This window comes from Emys orbicularis, chromosome 2 (assembly GCF_028017835.1).
Source record: "Emys orbicularis isolate rEmyOrb1 chromosome 2, rEmyOrb1.hap1, whole genome shotgun sequence".
In the NCBI taxonomy this organism is placed as follows: Eukaryota; Metazoa; Chordata; order Testudines; family Emydidae; genus Emys; species Emys orbicularis.
In genome coordinates, this window is record NC_088684.1 from 135,586,669 (window position 1) to 135,610,225 (window position 23,557).

Consider the following 23,557-nt stretch of genomic DNA (forward strand, 5'->3'; position numbering starts at 1 on the left):
CGACACATTTTTTTACCCAGAAGGCATTTGGGGCTCGACCCAGAATTCCAATGGGCAGCGGGGACTGCGGGAACTGTGGGATAGCTGCCCACAGTGCACCGCTTCCAATGTCGACGCTTGCTCCGTTAGTGTGGACTCACAAAGTCTCACAAAGTCGAATTACTGTCCTTAGTGTGGACACACACGTTCGACTTTGTAATATCGATTCCACATAGTCGAATTAACTAAAATCGAAGTACTCTCGTAGTGTAGACAAGGCCTGAGAGAAGGGACAGGACAGGGAGAAATCAGTAAGTCTGGTCTATGCCATTGTTCATCCTATGTACATGCCCTTAGCAGTGTTGCTCCCACACAGATTTATTTGCCCTATAAGTACATTTTCAAACTCGTGAAAAGTGGCCTGGAAACCAATATCCCCCGTTTGGTGAATGGTTACTTGGGCATTGCCTGCTTCCCTGACCCTGCCAAAATCCCTGATCCCTGACCTGACAGAACCATCTCTGGAAGGGAAAGAGGCATTTAGTCTCCATGGTCCGTTCCAATCCAGATTGCTAACAAGGACAGCAATTTAGTGCCAACTGTCACGGCTTTTTTTGTGGTGTAGACACCTCTGAACTACGAACTGGGCAGCCGCTGAACTGCAGTTGGATGGTAACTACCACTAGTCAGTGCTGACATGGGTTAGATTTGAACTGGAGCCATCCCTCTGAAGATAAGCTGGTTTTAACAGGAATTTGACTAATGTAGAGTGACTTGTTTTAATGCTCTTGAACTTGAATGGGTCATGATCTGCTATTTCCAGTTAAGTTCTACTCTGAGGAGGAAGTGTGGGGCTCTCACTTTCATACAGGCGGTTTTTCAGTTCCATTGAACATTCTTTTCTAATCAGTCTCCCCCCATTCGCCTGGATAAGTCTGGATTTGTAATTCTATGATCTTTCTTTCTGGAGCTTTGGCAGACTTTGGGATTAGATCTCCCTCTCTCACACACGCACCGCCTGCCCCATTTCAGAAGAGATGAGCTAGAGGCTAGACTTAGGGCTTGTCTATGTGGGGACAGTTAGTGCAATTGCTATTCTGGAATAGCTCCCTTTGTGGATAGTCTTATTCCAGAACGAGTGCCTTTTTCCAATTTAGCTTGATCTACTGTAAATGGATTAAGATAAACCTGAAAAAAGGGACTCCTTTATTCCAGAATAAGAATGTCTACAGAGTGAGTTATTCTGGAATAGCCATAGTGCTCTAAATTCAGACCCTATCTTATTCCAGAATAGCTTCTTGTGTAGACAATCCTATAGATCCAATTTGCCTGTGATATGAGAGCTGTCTTTTAAAAGCAAGCAAGCCTTCTGAGAGTGTCTCTTATAAAACAAACTAATGCTAACATGAATGAGACCCTGGCAGGATGCAGGGAAGGGAAATAACTGGATCAAGACCATCCTGCTGCGAGTATATGGGAAGCTGCCTTGATGAAGGATATAGCTGACACTACACATGGTCTTATCCAAAAGGTTGAGATTCTATTCCCCCACCACATTGGAAATAGAGGCTACTATGCAACCTGAAACCATGTGTGGATGCTAAGGCCATTGTGATCAGGAGGCCTACATGAGTATCATGACTATCTTGCACATTGGTAATCTTAGCTGGTTCTGCTGAGCGTTGAAACAGGTGGTGGCTTCGGACTGCCACTGAGACCCGGCGGTACTGTGCTGGAGAACGGGCAAAGTGCAGGGAATCTATCCCACTATGGGGGTGTGGCGACAGAAGCCCAAGCTACGGACTCTTAATTCCCCTGCACCGCCAAGACATTGGTTGAACAACCCATTATTACAGTATCTGCGGGTGACTGGGAGTTGGAACAAAACAGAGCTTCCCCTTTGCATTCTAAGGCCTGGTCTACACTATGACTTTAATTCGGATTTAGCAGCGTTAAATCGAATTAACCCTGCACCCGTCCACACAGCGGAGCCACTTATTTCAAAATAAAGGGCTCTTAAAATCGATTTCTGTACTCCACCCCGACGAGCGGAGTAGCGCCAAAATCGATTTTGTCAATTCGAATTAGGGTTAGTGTGGCCGCAATTCGATGGTATTGGCCTCCGGGAGCTGTCCCAGAGTGCACCATTGTAACCGCTCTGGACAGCAATCTGAACTCGCATGCACTGGCCAGGTAGACAGGAAAAGCCCCAGGAAAATTTGAATTTCATTTCCTGTTTGCCCAGCGTGGAGAGCACAGGTGACCACAGATACCACAGATACCTCAGCTCATCAGCACAGGTAACCATGCAGGCTGATAATCGAAAAAGAGCACCAGCATGGACCGCACGGGAGGTACTGGATCTGATCGCTATATGGGGAGAGGATTCAGTGCTAGCAGAACTTCGTTCGAAAAGACGAAATGCCAAAACTTTTGAAAAAATCTCCAAGGGCATGATGGAGAGAGGCCACAATAGGGACTCAGATCAGTGCCGCGTGAAAGTCAAGGAGCTCAGACAAGCCTATCAAAAAACAAAGGAGGCAAACGGTCGCTCCGGGTCAGAGCCGCGGACATGCCGCTTCTACGCCGAGCTGCATGCAATTCTAGGGGGGGCCGCCACCACTACCCCACCTGTGACCGTGGATTCCGGGTCGGGGATAGTCTCATCAGCTACACCTGAGGATTCTGCGGATGGGGAAGAGGAGGAGGAGGAGGACGAGCTTGCAGAGAGCACCCAGCACTCCATTCTCCCCAACAGCCAGGATCTTTTTCTCAGCCTGACTGAAGTACCCTCCCAAGCCTCCCAAGCCAGTAGCCAAGACCATGACCCCATGGAAGGGACCTCAGGTGAGTTTACCTTTTAAAATATAAAACATGGTTTAAAAGCAAGCGTTTTTTAATGATTAATTTCCCCTGAGGACTTGGGATGCATTCGCGGCCAGTACAGCTACTGGAAAAGTCTGTTAACGTGTCTGGGGATGGAGCGGAAATCCTCCAGGGACATCTCCATGAAGTTCTCCTGGAGGTACTCCAAAAGCCTTGCCACAAGGTTTCTGGGCAGTGCAGCCTTATTCCGTCCTCCATGGTAGGACACTTGACCACGCCATGCTTGCAGCAAGTAATCTGGTATCATTGCCTGACAAAGCCTGGCAGCGTATGGTCCCGGTGTTTGCTGGCATTCAAGCAACATCCGTTCTTTATCTTGCTGTGTAATCCTCAGGAGAGTGATATCGCTCATGGTAACCTGGTTGAAATACGGGAACTTAATTAAGGGGACAGAGGTGGGCATTCCTACTGGGCTGTTTGCCTGTGGCTGAAAAGAAATCCTTCCCTGCAGTTAGCCAAGCACAGGGGGTGGGGAATTGGCCCTGAGCTTTTCGCGTTTGGCTAGCAGGGATCTTCCCTGTTACCAGCCACGCAGTCGGGGGAGGGGTACATTGATCATCCCAGGGAATTCATGGCGGGAGGGGGGAGGGGTTAGTTTGGTTTCTGCAGGGATCTTCCCTGATACCTGCCACGCGGTGGGGGGAGGGATAAAGCGATCATCCCAGAGAATTGGATGGTGGGGGGGGGTTAGTTTGTTTTCTGCTGCTGAAGGTTAACAGGAAAACCGCAGCAGTCAACAGGCTTTGCTTGGTATGTGGGAAAGGAGGGCGCAGAAGCCGAAAGACAATGGCTTACCATGGCTGCCTGCAAGCTGAATTCTGTTGCCCGGACCTGCGTCTGTGATCTCTAACACCAAAGCCACAGGCACTCAATATTAAGATGGAAAATGCGACCTTGTACGGAAATCACATGTGCTATGTAATGTGAATAGTGTTTTTCACCATGAAAGAGTATAAGCATTGTTCTGTAAAATGTATCAGTTTTAAAACTTCTCTCCTTTCTTTCAACCCTCCCTCCAGCAGCTGCAAATTTTTCAAGCCTCCCTCCTCCGTCCCGAAGGCTATCTCAGATAAGGCGGCGTAGAAAGAGGACGCGAGACGACATGTTCACAGAAATAATGGAATCCACCCGCAATGAAAGAGCTCATTTGAATGAGTGGAAGGACACTGTATCTAAATTTAGGAAAGATACCAGTGAACGTGAGGTCTTGAGGGACGCTCGAGATGAGAGGTGGCAGGCTGCAACGCTGGGGCTGCTGCGTGAGCAAACGGACATGCTCCGGCGTCTGGTGGAGCTTCAGGAACGGCAGCAGGATGACAGAGTGCCGCTGCAGCCGCTGTATAACCTCCCTCCCCCCTCACCATGTTCCATATCCCCCTCACCCAGACGTGTAAGAACGCGGGGGGGGAGGCTCCGTGCACCCTCCCACTCCACCCCAGTGGACAGCCCAACCAAAAGGCTGTCATTATATTGAATTTGTTCAGTGGCCTTTTACTTCCCTCCTATCCTCCTCCCAAACCTCACCCAGATTACCTTCTTGGTTCTCTCCCTATGTTTATAATCACTTAATAAAGAATACATGATTTTTAAATGATAGTGACTTTATTTCCTTTGAAAGAAAGCTGGGGGAAGGGGGAGGGTGGGTTGCTTACAGAGAATGAATGAGTCAATAAAGGGGGCTTTCATGAAGGGAGAAACAAACAGAAATTTCACACTGTAGCCTGGCCAGTCATGAAACTGGTTTTCAAAGCTTCTCTGATGCACAGCGCTTCCTGGTGTGTTCTTCTAATCGCCCTGGTGTCTGGCTGCGCGTAATCAGCAGCCAGGCGATTTGCCTCAGCCTCCCACCCTGCCATAAAGGTCTCCCCCTTACTTTCACAGAGATTGTGGAGCACACAGCAAGCAGAAATAACAATGGGGAGATTTCTTTGGCTGAGGTCAGAGCGAGTTAGTAGCGATCGCCAGCGACCTTTTAAACGGCCAAATGCACATTCTACCACCATTCTGCACTTGCTCAGCCTGTAGTTAAACAGCTCCTGACTCCTGTCCAGGCTGCCTGTGTATGGCTTCATGAGCCATGGCATTAAGGGGTAGGCTGGGTCTCCAAGAATAACTATTGGCATTTCAACATCCCCAACGGTCATTTTCTGGTCCGGGAAGTAAGTCCCTTGCTGCAGCCCTTTAAACAGAGTAGTGTTCCTGAAGACGTGAGCATCATGAACCCTTCCCGGCCAGCCCGCGTTGATGTTGGTGAAACGTCCCTTGTGATCCACAAGTGCTTGCAGCACCATTGAAAAGTACCCCTTGCGGTTTATGTACTGGGTACCCTGGTGCTCCGGTGCCAAGATAGGGATGTGGGTTCCATCTATCGCCCCACCACAGTTAGGGAATCCCATTGCAGCAAAGCCATCCACTATGACCTGCACATCTCCCAGAGTCACTAGCTTGTGTAGCAGCACCTCAGTGATTGCTTTGGCTACTTGCATCACAGCAGCCCCCACAGTAGATTTGCCCACTCCAAATTGATTCCCGACTGACCGGTAGCTGTCTGGCGTTGCAAGCTTCCACAGGGCTATTGCCACTCGCTTCTCAACTGTGAGGGCTGCTCTCATCCTGGTATTCTGGCGCTTCAGGGCAGGGGAAAGCAAGTCACAAAGTTCCATGAAAGTGCCCTTACGCATGCAAAAGTTCCGCAGCCACTGGGAATCGTCCCCCACCTGCAACACTATGCGGTCCCACCAGTCTGTGTTTGTTTCCCGGGCCCAGAATCGGCGTTCCATGCCTATAACCTGCCCCATTAACAGCATGATCTCCAAAGCACCGGGTCCCGCGGTTCGATAGAATTCCATGTCTATATCCTCATCACTCTCGTCGCCGCGCTGCTGTAGCCTGCTCCTCGCCGCCTGGTTTTCCAGGTTCTTGTTCAGCATAAACTGCACGATAAGGCGCGAGGTATTTACAATGTTCACGACTGCTGTCTTGAGCTGAGCGGGCTCCATGCTTGCCGTGGTATGGCGTCTGCACTGTTCACCCAGGAAAAAGGCGCAAAACGGTTGTCTGCCGTTGCTTCCTGGAGAGGGGGGAGGATATACCCAGAACCACCCGCGACAATGTTTTTGGCCCCATCATGCATTGGGATCTCAACCCAGAATTCCAATGGGCGGAGGAGACTGCGGGAACTATGGAATAGCTATGGGATAGCTATCCACAGTGCAACGCTCCAGAAATCGACGCTAGCCCCGGTACATGGACGCACACCGCCGAATTAATGTGCTTAGTGTGGCTGCATACAATCGAATGTATACAATCTGTTTCCCAAATTCGAATTATATAAATTCGGATTAATCCCGTAGTGTAGACATACCCCAAGGGTGCTGCCTAACACCTAAGGCCTGCAGGTGTGCTTTTTGTGTATCTAATGCTACATCTGCTATTGTGCAATAGTGGCTTCTCTCCTTTGATGGAATACAAGACATTCCCTGCATTGCTGCAATTCCTCTTACACCAGATGCTAAGATGTAGCCTGGGGGCATTATTTTATATTTTATAGCGAACAACCCCTTAAAACAAAGAGCACACACACAAGCCTTTCCCCCCCCCAAGATTTGAAAGTATCTTGTCCCCTTATTGGTCCTTTGGGTCAGGTGTCAGCCAGGTTACCCGAGCTTCTTAACCCTTTACAGGTAAAAGGATTTTGGAGTCTCTGACCAGGAGGGATTTTAGTACTGTACACAGGAGAGCTGTTACCCTTCCCTTTATAGTTATGACAGGGGGCTATTGGCCTCGTACATGTGAGCATCAGCCAGAGTCTTTGAAAAACACCAGTCCCAGATTTAAAGGGGCTGAAGTTAGGGATTCTGTTCCCCTTGACTTTTGAACTCTGGGTGCTTCATTTCACTACCCTTAAATCCCCAAAGTTAGGCACCCTGAATAAATGACCTGACTTCCAAAGGTGCTGGGATCCTGCAGTTCCTATTCATGTAAATGGAAGCTTAGCATGTTCAGCCCTTGGAGGAATTACGCCATCTTTATTTAGGTGCTTATCTATGGAGTTGGGTGCCTAACCTGAATGTTTGGGCCATCATTTCTAATACACTAAGAGGAATAGGAGGTTGGGTTGATAAGGTGTTTGGCCTCTTTGGGGGTTATATGGGGAAGGAGAGACTCATATCTGGCATTTCTGTGCCATCTGCAGATGGCCTCATGTTTGCTGGGCAACGATACCTGTGCTGCAGACAGGGCAATCCCAGTATCAAGATTGCAAACCTATCAGAGGCCTTGAACCCTTTGTTTAAATATTAAACCGTATCAAGCTGTCCCTGTGGTGGACACAGCCGCCAATGCCAAGGTGTAGTTGGCTCAGGCTGCCATGTTGTGAGGCTAGTGCTGTTGGTGTCACAAATGGTGCCTCCCCACAAGTGCTGGCAGCACCAGGTCTAAACACCTGCTTCTAATAAAATTTAGCTCCAAAGGCAAGAGGGTTCTTGCCATGAGGCTTTGGAGGGGCTGAGCAGGTAGACTGCAGCTCTCCTCAAAAGTAGGAGGCTGCAGGACAGCCTGGGATGGACTACCATAAGCAAGAATTCAATGTTTTCTCTCTGCCCTCTTCCAGTCTCGAGAACTTCTGAATGCATCACATACTTTATTTTCTTCCCTTGGTTAATAATTTACCTTCTATCAACTATATTGTCCTAATGTGCTAGCGATAGCAGGTCTTATCCTGTTTTATTTGCCAGTCCCACCTCAGCCCATGTGGATTTTGGCTGCCTTTACCAAAATCTGGTTAAGAACAAATTAGTACTAGGCTGAAGAAAGGACAGGGTTGGTATCCCTGCACTCTGTGTGAGCCATTGCCTTGTGCTCTCTCGATTCTTTGCAGATGGTTACATCCAAATTGCAGTGAGCATTGCGTTCAGTTCTGAGGATTGGTTATATTTTTGCAGTGACTGATGAATCCACAGTTGTATTTTTGGGTAAGCTTTGGCACTCTCCAATTGCTTGGTTTTTAAGGCTGAGATTTGCTCAGGCTAATAACTGTTCCCTTGTATGAAATACATTTGGGGAAAGGTGCATGGGAAGTAATCCAGAGAACAGCCCCACATCCGCTCTTCCATGGACATCAGATCTTTGGTGCAGGCACAAATCCGTTCTCTGGATGACAAGGTGGCCTCTTAGGGTACTTCTACTCAGCCAGCAGCAGCCTCTGAGCCTGGGTTGACAGACTTGGGGGGCTTGCACTATGGCGCTAAAACAGATGTGTAAACAGCGCTTTTAAATTGCAGCTCAGGCTCTGAAGCCCACCCCACTCCCTAGTCTTTGGAGCCCAGGCTCTAGCCTGAACCGCAATCTCTGCGCAGCTATTTTTAGCACAATCGCATAAGCCTGAGCCTGTCAACCTGGTCTTGGACACTTGCTACCGTGGGCTGTGCAGACACACCCATAAACTTTCCGGGTGACAGCGATTGCAACTCTGCATCAAACCTGGTTTAGGTCACAAGTGAAAAGAAGTTTGCGCTCTTCCTAATTCTTGACCCTGACACACAGACTCCCCCTCCCCCCCCACACACGATCATATTCTGCAGCAACGCTTGGGACTGGAATAGCAGGGGCATGCTCAGGGCCGGCTCCAGGCATCAGCCTAGCAAGCAGGTGCCTGGGGCAGCCAATGAAGAGGGGGGTGGCACGTCCGGCCGTTCGGCGGTGGGGCTGTCACTCCCTCTCGGAGCGAAGGACCTGACACCGAATTGCCGCCGTAGAATGAAGTGGCGGTAGAGCTGCCGCCACTTGCGATCGCGGCTTTTTTTTTTTTTTTTTTCCTCTGCTTGGGGCGGCAAAAACGCTAGAGCCAGCCCTGGGCATGCTTCAGGTCGGGATTGAGGAGTATCGGCAGAACTGTGTGGAAGGAGAGGACTGGAATAGCAGGGGCGTGCTGCAGGTCAGGTTTGAGGGGCAGCGGTAGAGATGAGTATGTTTGTACAAGGCCTGCCGGCACACTGCATGATTTTAGTTGGTGCCGTTAGTCCTTTTTCATGAACACTAAGTTCAATGATCCCTCTTCTACGCATATTCAAAGAGCAGTGCAGTGTTTGGTGCCCCTGCAGAGTCTGTGTCTAGTGAAGAGGTTCTGCTTGCTAAGAACCACTGTCCATAAAAATGGATCATGCTCCAAGATCAGCCAAGAAGGTTTGGCACTAACCCTTCCCATCAGTAAATCCTAGTGCTGACCCCCTGGGGGAGGGGGTGCGCGTGCAGGGTTGAGGCGTAAGAGATTGCACTAAATATATGGGTTAAACCAAATCTCTCTGATCAGCCTGTGGAGGTTGCTACTCCTAAAGGGAGCAGGGGGAAAGATTCAAACTTCTGAAAGTTGCCACTGGTGCGCCAATCTGATCTCCAGGATTACACGTTTTGAAGGTTCATTTCCATTCCAGACTGGCTTCCTGAGGAGAATCTGTTTCCTAGCCAGATGGGAATGGTGCGATTGAAGAAAACCCTATTGTAGATTAGCTGGTTGTTTGCTGAGGGGGTAGCAATGACATAGATGCTCACTTAAGCAAATTCCTGTCGAAGGGGGAGCAGCACACAATGTGCAGAGACTGGGTTTGCTCTGGCCAGTGTTAAAAATATTAAAGTTTGGGATTGAGCAAAGGCCACCTGGTCCACCCTCCTTGCCTGTTCTTAGCTTTATTTTTGTCTCAGATTTAACAATAGCCAATGCCATCAATTCTCCATCCCCCATTTCTGCTCAGAAACACATTCCCCTAAAGCAGGATTCTCCAGTCACCGGCTCCCTGCATCCCCCTGAATATCCGAGTGGAGAATCCTGCTCATTACTGCTGTTTTCCCAGGGACAGCATCCACTTACGGGCAGGGTGCAGTACTTCTGTTCAAGTCTCTCTTTAGCGCTAGCTCCCTAGTTTACTTTATAAACGTCTCTCCACATTTTTGCAGGTTTGATCATTTTGCAAGGTCCTTTTATCCAGTTATGAACCTTTACTGGGGTTACGATGAAGCCTCTACTGGCTCTTCCATTGGAGAAGTAATCTCCACCCACCACGGTAGCAAGCCCGTTCCTAGGGGGTGGCAAGAAGTACTGTGCACAGCAATCCGTGGGTGGGATCCGACCAAACGCCTGCTCCGTGTTGTGCTCTGATCTGTGTATGTTACCACAGCTCTGCCATTGGGCTGAATAGCTCTGGATGCTGAAAAGTTCTCCCTCCTTCAACAAATGTAGCATTGATGCATTCTGGCAAGATTCCATTCCTGCTTGTTAGCTCCTGGGAGTATTTGCTTACACCTACTGTTTCGATAGCTCTCATTGTGACCTTTGGCAGATATTGTGTTCCACTCTTTGTGTAACCTTTGATTTTTGTCACTTAATAAATAGTTTTAATAATGCTTAGTGTGTCTCATAGTTTCATAGAGTCCAAGGCTGGAACGCACCAGTGTGATCATCTGTTTGACCTCCTGTATAACACAGGCCATAGAACTTCCTCAGAATAATTCCTAGAGCAGATCCTTTAGAAAAAATCCAATCTTCATTAAAATTTGCCAGTGATGGAGAATCTCTACAGCTGTTCATCTTCAGAGTACTCAGTCCACATCTGTTGAGCTCTGTGGTTGGTATTAATATTCCCCTGCTCCATTTTCATAGAATCATAGGCTGGAAGGGACCCCTCAAGAGACCATCTAATCCAGCCCCCTGTACTGACGCAGGACCGAGTAAACCCGACTATCCCTGACAGTTGTTTGTCTAACCTGTTCTCAGAAACCTCCAATGATGGGGATTACAGAACCTCCCTTGGAAGCCCTGTATATCTGACTCTCAGGCTGATGTCAGAAGTAAGAGAAAATGGACATATATGCCTCACTGCTAAATAAGGAGGTTTTCATTATTTCCCCCTGATTTTTTTTATGACATTTTCATAAATTATAGGGGCAGTTTTTCTCTTTTATCAGAATCCAAAAGAGTCTCTGCTGTTGAGAGATATAAGATATCTAAAATGACCAAGTATTTGGCCAAAGAAAACAGTGAGAAATAAAAAGAATTTAACACAACTGCACTGGAAAGAAATAAAACATTTTAAAACTGTTTTCGTCTACAGCATGACCTTACCGTCCTGTTTCCCTGCAATAACCTCTGCATGAGAGTCTGAAAACAGAAAATCAGAATGCACAGGAATATCAGTGAGCAGACCTAGCACTGCCTTTTTCCAGAAGATGCATGCAGTGGTGTTGTAGCCACGTCGGTCCCAGGATATTCAATAGACAAGGTGGGTGAGGTCATCAGCTACCAGGAGATGGATTCTCTGCCTAACGCTGGCATCCTTTCTCTCTTTTGCTCAGTTTGCTGTATCAAGAATCCTTAATATAGCCCCGCCCTAAGGTCTTTTGCAGGGAGTCAGATTTAAAGATGGAGGTCAAGGGCTCAGTCTTGCAAACACACCTGCATCTGCTTCACTGTCAGCAGGTTAGCTCTGTTAACTTCAGTAGGTTGATGTTTCAGATTAAGCATGGGCATATGTGTTTACAGGATCAGACCCAAATTTGTACCCTCTACCCTGCAGTCTTTTGCTTCGTAGAAGTGAAAAATTCAAGACAGCTTAACACAAAACCAAGAGCCAGAGCTCTACGGTGAAAGCAGTGTTTCTCTAGTGCTGGCCTAGCTTCCAGAGACTGTAGATCCTACCTGTTCTGGCATTAGAAGCTTGTAGAAGGATGTTGACTGAGTAGCAGGCCAGGAGGCAAATAGACCTTATATGAGCTTTGACCAAACCCGGCCTCTTTCTACAGCTCTTCACAGAGAGGTGCACCATGGACTTCACTGAAAACTAAACTCTGGTGTTGCCCCTAACTCAACTCCCATCTCCACACATGGACCCTTAATTTGACGGTGGAGTTGTGTGTAACTTCAGTGAGCTGCTAACACATTGTAGTCTGGACGCCCGCTGCTGCTGGTCTTCCAGTGCCTTCCCACCATTCTCCCTGCAGGCCCAGAAAGGACAGACCATTTCTCCTCCAATTCACTAGGAGGAAAGAATTCATAGAGCCACTTAGCTTACTGCAGCGCTAAGACCCAGGGGATATGCCCCCCAAGGGTCTTAGTGCCACACATGAGTGAGTGCAGCTCCACTGATGACACAGCAGCTTGTGGGTTAATTTGCGTGGTGGCTGCTGCCACGCAAGTTAGGCCAACTCGAGGAATAACTCATGTATAGCTAACTCTGCAATGGAGAAACTAGACGATGCCTTCACTGGGCACAGCTGTGCTAAGCTGGACCAGACCTGTATAGACTCAATGTTCCCCAGAAAAATGTACTGTCTCAAGGCTGTTATAACTCAGACAATACTTAATCCTGCCATGGGTGCAGGGGACTGCACTAGATCACCTCTTCAGGTCTCTTCCAGTCCTATGATTCTATTATCTATGCTGGCCACATCAGCCAGGACAGTTACTGCCCTGCTCTTTATAGGTCTCTGACATAGTTATAACAGACATTGGGCCCTGTTATAGCATGTGATAGCGCTGGGCAGATCCCCCTTTGCTTGGAATTACGGACTGACTTTGGAGGCTCTACAGCCAGCCTTGTTCTGCATGGAATAAATCAGCTGGCATGTGGATTACAGCAGCAAAACCATTCAAGCAGGGCAGGAAGCTTCTGAAGTTCTAAATTGGCTTCTGCAGCCAATCTTGCCGAGCTGGGCAAGCAGCATTGGGATTCTGCCTCCGCTGAGCCCTAGGCATTGAAAGGAGAGCGGCTAACTCTCGGGAAGGAGGCCGGGTGCGAATGGAAGTGCACTCCCCAGCCTCTGAATGAGGGCTCTGGGTGTGAGTGCATGAAGACGTGCTGCTTCATGAGAACGGGCCATCTTGCCCAGTATCCTGTCTTCCAATAGTGGCCAATGCCAGGGGCCCCATAAGGAATGAACAGAACAGGTAATCGAGTGATCCATCCCCTGTCACCCATTCCTAGCTTCTGGCAAACAGAGGCTAGGGACACCATTCCTGCCCATCCTGGCTAATAGCCATTGATAGACCTATCCTCCATGAACTTATCTAGTTATTTTTTGAACCCTGTTATAGTCTTGGCCTTCACAACATCCTCTGGCAAGGAGTTCCACAGGTTGGCTTTGCCCAGTCCCACTAGAAACAAACCCTGGTGTTTGGCTTCAGCTGCTATTCAGCCTCTCTCCAGTCTTAGTGCAGTAGTGACTGTACATTACTTTTCCTTGTTGTGCATTTTGTTGGCCCACGGCTGTCGCGGAGAGAACCCTAATCTCAGTGCCTGTACAGACAAAGGTGAAAGTAAACCTGTTGTGCGCAAACAGCAACTCGTCCACCCCGTATGTTGTTTTTTTTTATTTGAATTACGCCCTACTATAAAGTGATAGATTACCCCTTCAAACACTACCTGCTGCTTCCAGGGCCGAATCCAGGTACTGTTTTTGCATCTCATGAGTCAACATTTTTTCTTGCTGACATGGTTCTAAGCAGCTTCCCACGGCCCAGCCTTGACCAAAGTCCCTGGCATTGGCCTCTTCAGTTTCTGCTGGAGTATTTTCTTAGCTATACAGACTGCTTGTCATCCTTCGGTCATTGGGTACATCCCCACCTGCTAGAACCAGATTTTAAGAAGCCTGGGTGCAAGATAGCAAGAGGCAGGGTAGCAGTGGTGCCAGCCCCATGCCTTTGAAAAGCATGGTTGGCATTCAAAATCTCTCTATATATTTTTAAAGCCAAACAATTCATTTTGGGAGGGATTTATTTACCGGGTGGCTTCTGGGCCTTGTAGGTTGCACTTGGTTCGTGTTCTTGAGCTTTCCTCAGCAACTAGCAGGGCTTGACACTTTCTAAAATGAAAGCTGAGGGTCTCACAATCACATGACTCCAGGAGAACACCAAGTAGCATGAAGACTTGCAATAAAATCATCGGCACTGGCAACGCTGGCACAGCCTCTCAACCCCGTGACGTTGTCTGGGTGCTTCGTTGCAGCTTTGCCAGTCTCGTTAGCCTGGTTTCCTCAGAGTTCCTAGAGTTTTGGCCAAGTGGCATCATTTTATTGTTTCTATTTACAGTAGCCCCTGGAGGCCACAATCAAAGATCAGCGCCCCAGTGTGCTAGGTGCTGCACAAACAAGTACAGAGAGAGGCCGTAGCTCAAACTGCTCCAACTCTAGACTTATTTTTGCAATAGCTGGAAGTAGCAAACCGGGGCTAGATGTGGCCTCATGCCCCTAGTGCCAGCAGGCTGGTGTACCTTGCTGTGGTAGGGCAGGGGACTAAGTTCACTCTTAGTGGAGGGAATGTTCTAAATAAACAGGATGTAGTTATAAACACTAGTGGTTAAAGAATAGCAGCTATACTCCTGGGGCACTTGTCTAGCACCTTTCAGTTTGTGTTGGGGGGGGGGGGGGGGGGAGGATCAGAGCACGTGCATCTCCTTCCTCCACCATGCTGTGCTTATCTGATTATAGGGCAGAGCTGCCTGTGATAGCAGGGACCTGGACTCAATCACCCAGGAAATCCCTTCCAGTCCCGTGCCCTATGAAGCCCTCAGTGAGTGAGTATGGCCCTCTCCCTGTTCTGTATATGCCTCCTGGCCATGTTGCTTATGTTGTGTCTGAGCTCCACTTTGCAAGCGACTCAGGGCAGGGGGGCTGTTGGTTTGAGGCACTGAGCCAGCCCACTGTAGGGTGCTAGGAGAGAAATGACCATACAGGTAGGGAAAGAGCAGAGTAGTAGTGGGGGCAGGGTGCAAAGAGCACAATTTCATTTGGAAAGAGTTAGAGGAGGCCTGGCCCATGGCTTCTGTCTTCTCTGGGGTTTTTGTTCACAGGGGCTGCCTTAGCCTGTTCAGGTAATAACACTAGGAGTCCCCCGGCCTGCTGGGCATGACCTGGCTAGTAGGGGGACACCCGTACCGTCTACTCCCATCTGCCCTCTCTGACATTACCTGCTCCACATCCTCTGTCTCTAGGTACTTCCCTGGCCCCCATCCCTCTGGTTTCCAAGTATTTATAATTATCTCAGGTCCCAGGGCTGCTGGCCTAATAACAGACTCCTTTTTAGAAACCGGCTTAATTGCTGCTTTTAGGGGACAAGGCCTGCTGTGTCCTTCCCCAGGACCGGGTTAAGCCCCTGCAGCCTGGAAAAATGGTTGTCTTTTCAGCTTCAAGCTAGACAGCAATTGGGCCTTCTGCCTCCAAGACCAGGAGTCTGGTCTGTAAGCTAATAATTTGGGATAAGTGACCAACTCTTAGGTTAGGAATCAGACGTCTAGTACTGTAGTGCAGTGGTTCTCAACCAGGGGTACATGTACCCCTGGGGGTACTCAGAAATCTTCTGGGGGCTACATCAACTCATCTAGATATTTGCCTAGTTTTACAACAGGCTACCCAAAAAGCCCTAGCGAAGTCAGTACAAACTAAAATTTCATACAGACAATGACTTGTTTATACTGCCCTATATACCATACACTGAAATGTAAATACAATATTTATATTCCAATTGGTTTATTTTATAATTATAAGGTAAAAATGAAAGTCAGCAAGTGTGCTGTTTTTAAGTGAGGTGAAACTTGGGGGTACACAAGATAAATCAGCCTCCTGAAGTAGCCTGGAAAGGTTGAGAGCCACTGCTGTAGTGTAACTGCTTTGTTATTTACACTTGATACTCTGTGGGATGCTTGTACTAAGGGTACCGTGGCGCATAACAAAGGATGAGGAGCAATGGGAAAGAGAATCATGAAGTAGACTAACAGCCACCTCTGGTTTCTGCCTACAGCAGCTTATTTCCAGCAGGGGATTCTGCCGCTGTGGAAGGCTGTGGTTCTCCCTGGTATTTCCACAACAGGCGCAGAAAGAGAATGGGTAGCTAATAAACTATTAATGTGTCCCAGATCCCATTTCTTACTGTTCAGGCCCTTTGATCCCATTAGCAACTCTGATGCGTAATCCTACACCTGCTCCAGGGCAGCACTTCCTGCCCGCTGCACCTATGGGTCCAAAGTAGTGGGGGGCCCTTGCTGAGCGGTAGCAGAGCTTGGGGGCTAACCTTTCCATTTGGAACAGAAATCGGTGATGTGGAGTCAGGAATTTTCTTAGTATGATTTGCTAATTTACAAAACATGCCCCGGTGCTATATGCAAACTGCCCCTTGGCAACTCCCTTGTGTGGGAGCCTCAGACTAGCCCTGCTGCCCTGTCCCAAGAAGCAGCTACCTCAGGCCTATGTCACTCCAGAATTCAGACCAAACTCCACGCTCCATACCAATTTTCCTCCTCCTACCCTGCACTCTTCCCCTAGGATGCACCACGGCTCATGGGGACCACATGGCCTGGAGAGGTATAGCTGCTCTGCAACACACGGGAATATTGGAAAGGTCTAACAGTCCAGACAAAGCAGAGTGCTTTAACCCACACGATTCCCCTAATGACCTTTGGATGCAATTATTGCATGGCGTCTTTGTGCTGTGGCATACCCTACAACACAAGATGAGAGCACAAAAGCTGGTGCCAATCTGGAATTATTTACATTGAGTTGTGAGATTTCCTAGGCTTATCCCAGTTCTACCCACAATCCCCAAAAGGACAGACACATTCTACCTCCTATACCCGGCAGAAGACACCTGACAACAGTGCGGTGTGCTGGGGCACTATGAACCATGGCCTGCATCCCCTAAAATCTTTGCATTTCCCACAATTGGGTGCAGTGCCAGTGTGTGTGCAGCAGGGTATTACCGGAAGCACACGGAACTCAACTGCTCTTTTGCAGCATGCCCAGTTGCGTTCTCTGACGATTGACTCAATGGCAGTAAGTCTGTGGTAAAGATGAACCCTTCAACGGTTGTTCTGGAAAGTTTCACTGGTTCTTTAATAGCCCTCGTTCCTGTGGAGCATGTCCCTCTGTGGGGCTAAGGGGAGCCAGGCTGCTGAAGATACTTTTTATTTAATGAGGCTTCAAACAGAAGCCTTGACAACTTGTGATCATTAAAAATCTCTTGGCACACTTGCAAGAGTGTGGGTTTATTAATCCTGAGTCCTTGACACATCCAAGGTAGTCTGATTAACTGTTTTCTGCCTCCCAAAATTCTGCCAGCATTTCAGCTGGACACGGTATTCTTTGCTGTCTTGCCTAAGCTGTTGCGTACTGTTATTGTGCACTGTTAAAACTGCTGCTGTATCGCAGCCCCCAACTAGCTGCAGTGAGTCTCCTAGAAACGCTTCATAAAATGCTTTAGAAATGTAACTCGCTGGCAGTGGGGTGAAGATAGAGGGGCAAGAGGAAAGGCTGCCAGAAAGGCGGGAATTTAATGGCCTTTTCCCTCATAACTGACATTGCTAGTGCCCTGGCTGAGACTTCTTCCAGAGAACTCTCAGCTGGCTATAGTTCAACAATTGGCTCCAGCCCCTGCGTGGTGTGCCCATTTGGTATCAGGCCCACAGATACTGTGTCCTCTCCAGGGCCGGCGCAACCCATTAGGCGACCTACGTGGTCGCCTAGGGTGCTAACGTTTGGGGGGCAGTGACCGCGGCAGCCGGATCTTTGGCCGCCCTGGTCGTCGTCGGTATTTCAGGGGCGGGACCTTCTGCCGCCTAGGGCGGCAAAAAAGCTGGCGGCGCTCCTGGTCCTCTCCTTGCCTTTGTTTTTACAATACGTAAACAGAAGTCTTAGTTTTGGAGTCCGCCGCTGCCGTCACCTGAATATTTCTCCATATACCAGCCACTTTTAATGAGACATAGACCTATAACCACTAGGCTGGTTATAAAGAACAGAAGGTTTATTATCTCTGGCTTTTACAAGACCCTGTTTTACATTATCAAAGGGGCCATGTTAAGCGTGACCCATCTCTCTAAATGCTGGGATGACAGAGTTGCTGTATCACTGCTGTGTAATTTACAACAGACCGTATAATTAGGGGAATGGGACTGGGGCTGCACATAACAGGAGGGCTTCGAAATCTCTTAAATAGGATTGCTCTGTGCTCATTTGCTGTAAGTGACCAGCCAGGCTTATGACAGAACGTGACTGGGTCAACAGCCTTTCGATCTGACTTCCAGGAACAAACAGGTAGGCAAAGGTTTTGGTTTGTCACTATCAGTGCTAAAAGAACAGGAGTACTTGTGGCACCTTAGAGACTAACAAATTTATTAGAGCATAAGCTTTCGTGGGCTACAGCCCACTTCTTTGGATGCATATAGAATGGAACATATATTGAGGATATATATATACACACATACAGAGAGCATGAACAGGTGGGAGTTGTCTTACCAACTCTGAGAGGCCAATTAAGTAAGAGAAAAAAAACTTCTCTCAGAGTTGGTAAGACAACTCCCACCTGTTCATGCTCTCTGTATGTGTGTAAAGAGCTGTGAGGGCCCCATGAGGAAGGGGCTAGAGAAGGACAAAGGGTCATTTTTTATTCATTTATTATTTATGCTCTTGTCATCCACCCTGTTATTATGTTGTCATCCACCCTAAGCCTGTGATTCCAATCAGGTTAGCGCCTCACTCTACGTGGGAAAACTGCAGAGCCCTGCATTCCTGGTGCTCGGCGTGGGGTTTGTAAGTGTGTAGTGGGGTACACGCAGAGGCATAGGCAGATGTGCAAGTGTAGGTACAGGCAAAGAGTACAGCCCCTTCTCTCTCACACACACACACCGTTGTCACACGTGTTTTAATAGTGCAGATTGTATTTGGAATGCACAGGTTCTCTCCTAGACCTGCCCCTTATTTATTATGGGTATTGCAGAAGCACCTAGCAGCCCCAGGCAGGAACCAGGCGCTCACTGTGCTAGGGGTTGTATAAACGCAGAACAAAACAAGGGGCTCCCCCACCTCCCCTCACCCCAGCACCTTCCCCTCCCCCTTCCACCACCAGTGTCACTGGGCCCCAAGCGAGGACGCCCCACGTGGTGCTCCTGGCTTCCGAATGGGCGTGTCGCGGAGCCAGCAGAGACGTGGCTATGCTAATCGACGCGGGCCAGTGGCGAATGGCTGTGTGCAGGAGGCGGAGCCGCCGGGCTCTCCCCCGGTACGTAGCGTGCGCCGCCGGTGCCTTGCAGCCTGCGCGGGCCCGTGCGGAGCTGGGAACGGGCCGGGCTCGAGCGCAGAGCGCCGCGGGGCCGGTAAGGGCCGGGATCGGGGCCGGACTGCGGCCGGCGCCGTGGCCCCGGGGGCTGCAGCTCGGGCGGTGAGGTCAGGGCCGCGTGGCTAGGGGTCAAGGCGCTGGAGGCGTGCTGAGCACAGGGGGTCGGGGCACTGTGGGGTGCTGGGCAGAGGGTGGTGCAGGGATCGGGGGTGCTGGGCAGAGGGGGTGCTGGGTGGGGGGAGTCAGGGCACTGGGGGTGCTGGGTAGAGGGGATGGGGGCAGGGGGTGCTGGGCAGACGGGGTGGGAGTAGGGGGTCAGGGGTTACTGGTTAGATGGGGTGCTGGGTGGGGGGAGTCAGAGCACTAGGGGTTGCTGGGCAGAGGGGGTGGGGGGCACGGGGTGCTGGGTGTGGGGAGTCATAGCACTAGGGGTTGCTGGGCAGAGGGGGTGGGGGGCACGGGGTGCTGGGTGTGGGGAGTCATAGCACTAGGGGTTGCTGGGCAGAGGGGGTGGGGGGACAGGGGTTGCTGGGCAGAGGGGGTGCTGGGTGGGGGGAGTCAGGGCACATGGGGGTGCTGGGTAGAGGGGGTAGGGGGTGTCTGAGGATCCGCAGGTCCTGGCCAGCAGCGGAGGTGAGGTCTGCAGGACTTGTGGGTGAGTTTGCAGGGTCTAGGCTCCAGGAGAACTGGGGGTCAGCAGAGGGGGGGATGTGTGAACTGGGTGTGATGGTACAGCAGAGTTGGGATGCTAGTGCCCGGCTGCTGTGATGGGCATTGGCTCTGGGTCCCTGGGGCACCGGAGTGACACCAGGGCAGGTGCTGAGGGCACTAGGAATTGGGCGGTATCAGGGTGGCAGTGAGCGGGTGGTCTGCCTGTGGGAGCTGTGGGGCAAGCGGAGAGGGCCCTGGCTGTGGAGTATCAGTGGTATCTGGGGGTATGACAACAGGGAGCTGAGCACCAAGGAGATGGCAGGGCACTGAGTAGATAGAGGGAGTGCAGAGAAGCCAGGTGAGGGGGGAGAGAAAGACTTTGTTGTGGGTGGGGAAGGGGGCTCTGCTGGGCCTTGGGAGTGGAAGAGGTAGTGGCATCTTTGAGAGGGGGTAAGAGAGGCAGAGGGCTTGGAGAACAGCTGATATCAAGGCCTGGGCAGGGGCATGTAGGGAGCAGAGGTAATTTGTGGACATTCATTTGCCTGAAGGGACACTGCAGGACAGGCAGGGACACGCTTGGGGAGAGCAGTGAAACTGGTGGGCTGTTCACAGTATGCATTTATGCCTAATGGGTGCCAGGAATAAATTCCCCCCTGGAGGACTGGATGCTGCTAGAAGCCAGATATTGCACTGGAGGGGCTGCTCTTCTCTTCTTATTTGACAAATCCCAGAAGGTACCCCAGCTCCAGGTAATGCTCCAATTTTTGACCAAGACTGCAGTCCTCACATAGAGCACATGTGCTACTCACAGCTCTGGGAGGGAGGCGGAGGGTCAGAACTCTTGGGTTCTATCCTGGTCCTACTATTGACCCCCTCTTTGGGCTTGTGCAAGTCACTTACTCTCACAGAAGGAGATAGGGTTACTTCACAGGTGGATTGAGAGCTGCTGGGTGGAATCTGCACAGCCTATTGGTAGAAATGTTTTAATCACTCAGACCGTTCCGTTGTGTTTAAATATTTCCCTGTCACAACTTTCCCTGCTTTGCCACTTGGCCCTTGTGGCATTGGGCTGAGGCTGGAGAACGGGGAAAATGGTTAGAAATAGAAGTGAAACTGGCTTCTCCCTTATCTCTTGCTGAGCTGGGGGAAATGCAGAAAACTGACTAATAGCATAAATGCTGTGAGGTCAGTTTCACTTTCAAATGCCCATCAATTCTAATCACCAGGTGTGTTACTAGTAGTGTGGACTTCTTGTTTGTTTGGTTTTTTTTTCTTTAAACATGATTTTTAACCTGCTCTCCTCCCTTGTTTGTGAATTGCTGTGATATCTGTAGATACAAAGCAATACGCAAGGCAAAGGGCAGCTGGTATGCAATTCAGTCCTTGCCTTCTGTGGGGAGACTGCCAACAAGAGGGTTAATTATTGCCCCTGGTGGCAATGATTTTTGCTGTCTGGACACTTGCCTATGGGGAACTAGACTGAGATGCACCATCCCATGCCATGTATGCCTGTCCGTTTTGAAAGAGAAGGCATGTAGGCCAGATTTAGACAGCCAAGAACCACTTAGATGGGCACACCTATTCCCAGTAGGTGGTAACGGGGATACCATTACAAGGCCAAATGCTGTACTGGTGTGAGCAGGCACAATTCTGGTGACGTCAGTGGAGTTGTTTCTGCTTGCACTGTTGGCCTGTTGTGCATGTGGTGTAAGATTGTGGCGTATTGCACACCCCTTTATGGTTGCAGTGAGCGAAAGTGTGGGGAGAGAATGTGCTTTAGAGGGTTGAGAAACATGCCTGCAGTGAGAGAGGAGAGGGGAATGCTAACGCTGGTACTACAGCAATGATGCTTCCCTTTCCATCCACGCTCTGGGAGGAGAAGGGGGTTAAAAACATCAGTGTTGAAGGGGCTGAATAGTCTGGAGAAGTCTGAGCTTAAAGCATGAAGGGAATGGTTAGGCATATGGAAAATGTGCCCTTTTGACCTTGTTTCAGTAAAAGCTGCAATGTCTTCTCTTGTCCCCTCTGCTGGAGGTTTCAAATGCCGTTCATGTTGACACAGCCAGTGTCTTGGGGCTGTTTCTGGAACGTGGGGTTGGGTGGGTTATGAAGAGGGGCGATGCTGAGACATCCCAGGATCTTTGTCAGAGGATTGCATGCGGATGGGTAGCACCTTACTGGTGAGCAGAAAGGGGAAGGTAGCATGATGTAACACCACCATATGCTTTTAACTCTTTCTAATTTGCCTATGTTTGAACAAATAACACAAATGCTTGAAAATAATAACTTTCTCACATCAGGGTGTCTTCTTGCCCTGGGAAACGTTGGTTCTCCCTCTAGCTGAAATTAACATGTTACTTCCAGGCTTGTGTTCAAGCATCACAATAATGTGTAATACTTCGCATTTCCATTGCACATTCAAAGAATTAGATACACTTTAAGGACTAGGGTCTATCCCTAGCTCTGCTCCTGACTCACTGTCTCCCTTGGGCAGGTCGTTTTCCTGCTCTGTAAGATGGGGTTAATGACGAATTCACAGGATCCTGGTTTTGAGTCCTCTACTCACTGTGTTTCCTCCTGACATTCAAACATCCTGGGGTTTGAGAGCAGCAGAGCCAAAGGTGGGGAGGGAGACAAGGGCGAAATATTGCTCTCTTCGATTCCAAGTAGGTCAAATGTTGCTGCTTTTGACTGTGTCATTTCCCAGGTGTTGGGGCTGAGCCATCAACAGGTGCTTGGGGGCTAGATCTGACCTGATTGGGACTCAGGCCTGCCACCCCCTCTGTTTAAAAGTAACGCTGCAAATCTCCTTTCGAATGAAAACCCAGCAGACTTTACACCTGTAACAAGAATGTTCCTGGTCAGAGTCATGATCTAGGAAATGCTGACAAAGAACAAGAGGCACCATGAGGGTGTGATGGGGAATCTCCTTGTGATTAGATCCAATCTGTGGGCCCAATATACTATCAACTGAGAATGCCTTTGCTAGCTGGAGAAGCTTCTGAACCTTTAAAAGAAATGAAGAAAAAACACCGTGCTCCCCAGTGCCAGTGAGGTTCAGACTGAGCTCCTGGAGATCTAATCCTTTGTAATTCTTGTAGTGCTAGTGAAATGTGCTGGCTGCCATCCCTGGAAAGTGACCTATCCACAGGGCAGGCACAACATGCGGCTCACCATCCCCTGCCAATGCGTTTCAGCTCCACTCAGGAGGAACTTCCTTTAGGGAAGCGAGGAGCTTGCTCCCCATGGCCCATTCCATCCTTGGTCTCTTCCAAGATTGCCAGCAGGGGCGTGGCAGTGACTTGTGGAACTGACACCAGTCCACCAGCTCTTTCCAGGTCGGCCACTGAACAGGTGTCAGGTGAATGAGTTTTGAACACTAACAGCGTGGTCTGGTTTTGAACTGCCAACTTCAGAGTGAGACTGAATCCTGTCACCAATCCTCTTTTGCCATTGCAGCCCCATGTAAACCCTCGTAATGTACTATGACAGGTCTCTCTCTCTGGCTGCTCTTGCATTGTTACAGGTTTCAGAGTAGCAGCCGTGTTAGTCTGTATCCGCAAAAAGAACAGGAGTACTTGTGGCACCTTAGAGACTAACAGATTTATTAGAGCATAAGCTTTCGTGGGCTACAACCCACTTCTTCGGATGCATATGCATATGCATCCGAAGAAGTGGGTTGTAGCCCACGAAAGCTTCTTGCATTGTTGTGCTCAACTCTGCAGTGGTTATGGGGTATGTTCTTTCACAAAGAAGATCAGGCTCTTTAGTTTTACTGCGAGGTAAATTTTTCCAGAGGTCAGCTGTGGGTGGGGTGGGGTGGGGTTTCCCAACTGTTTGTGCTTGGTGTGTGTGGTATTTTTACCTTGGGACAGCCCACACGTATTAATCATCCTAAGGTAAAAAACACACCACCGTTAGCACTGAAGACAGGACCCAAGCCACATGCAT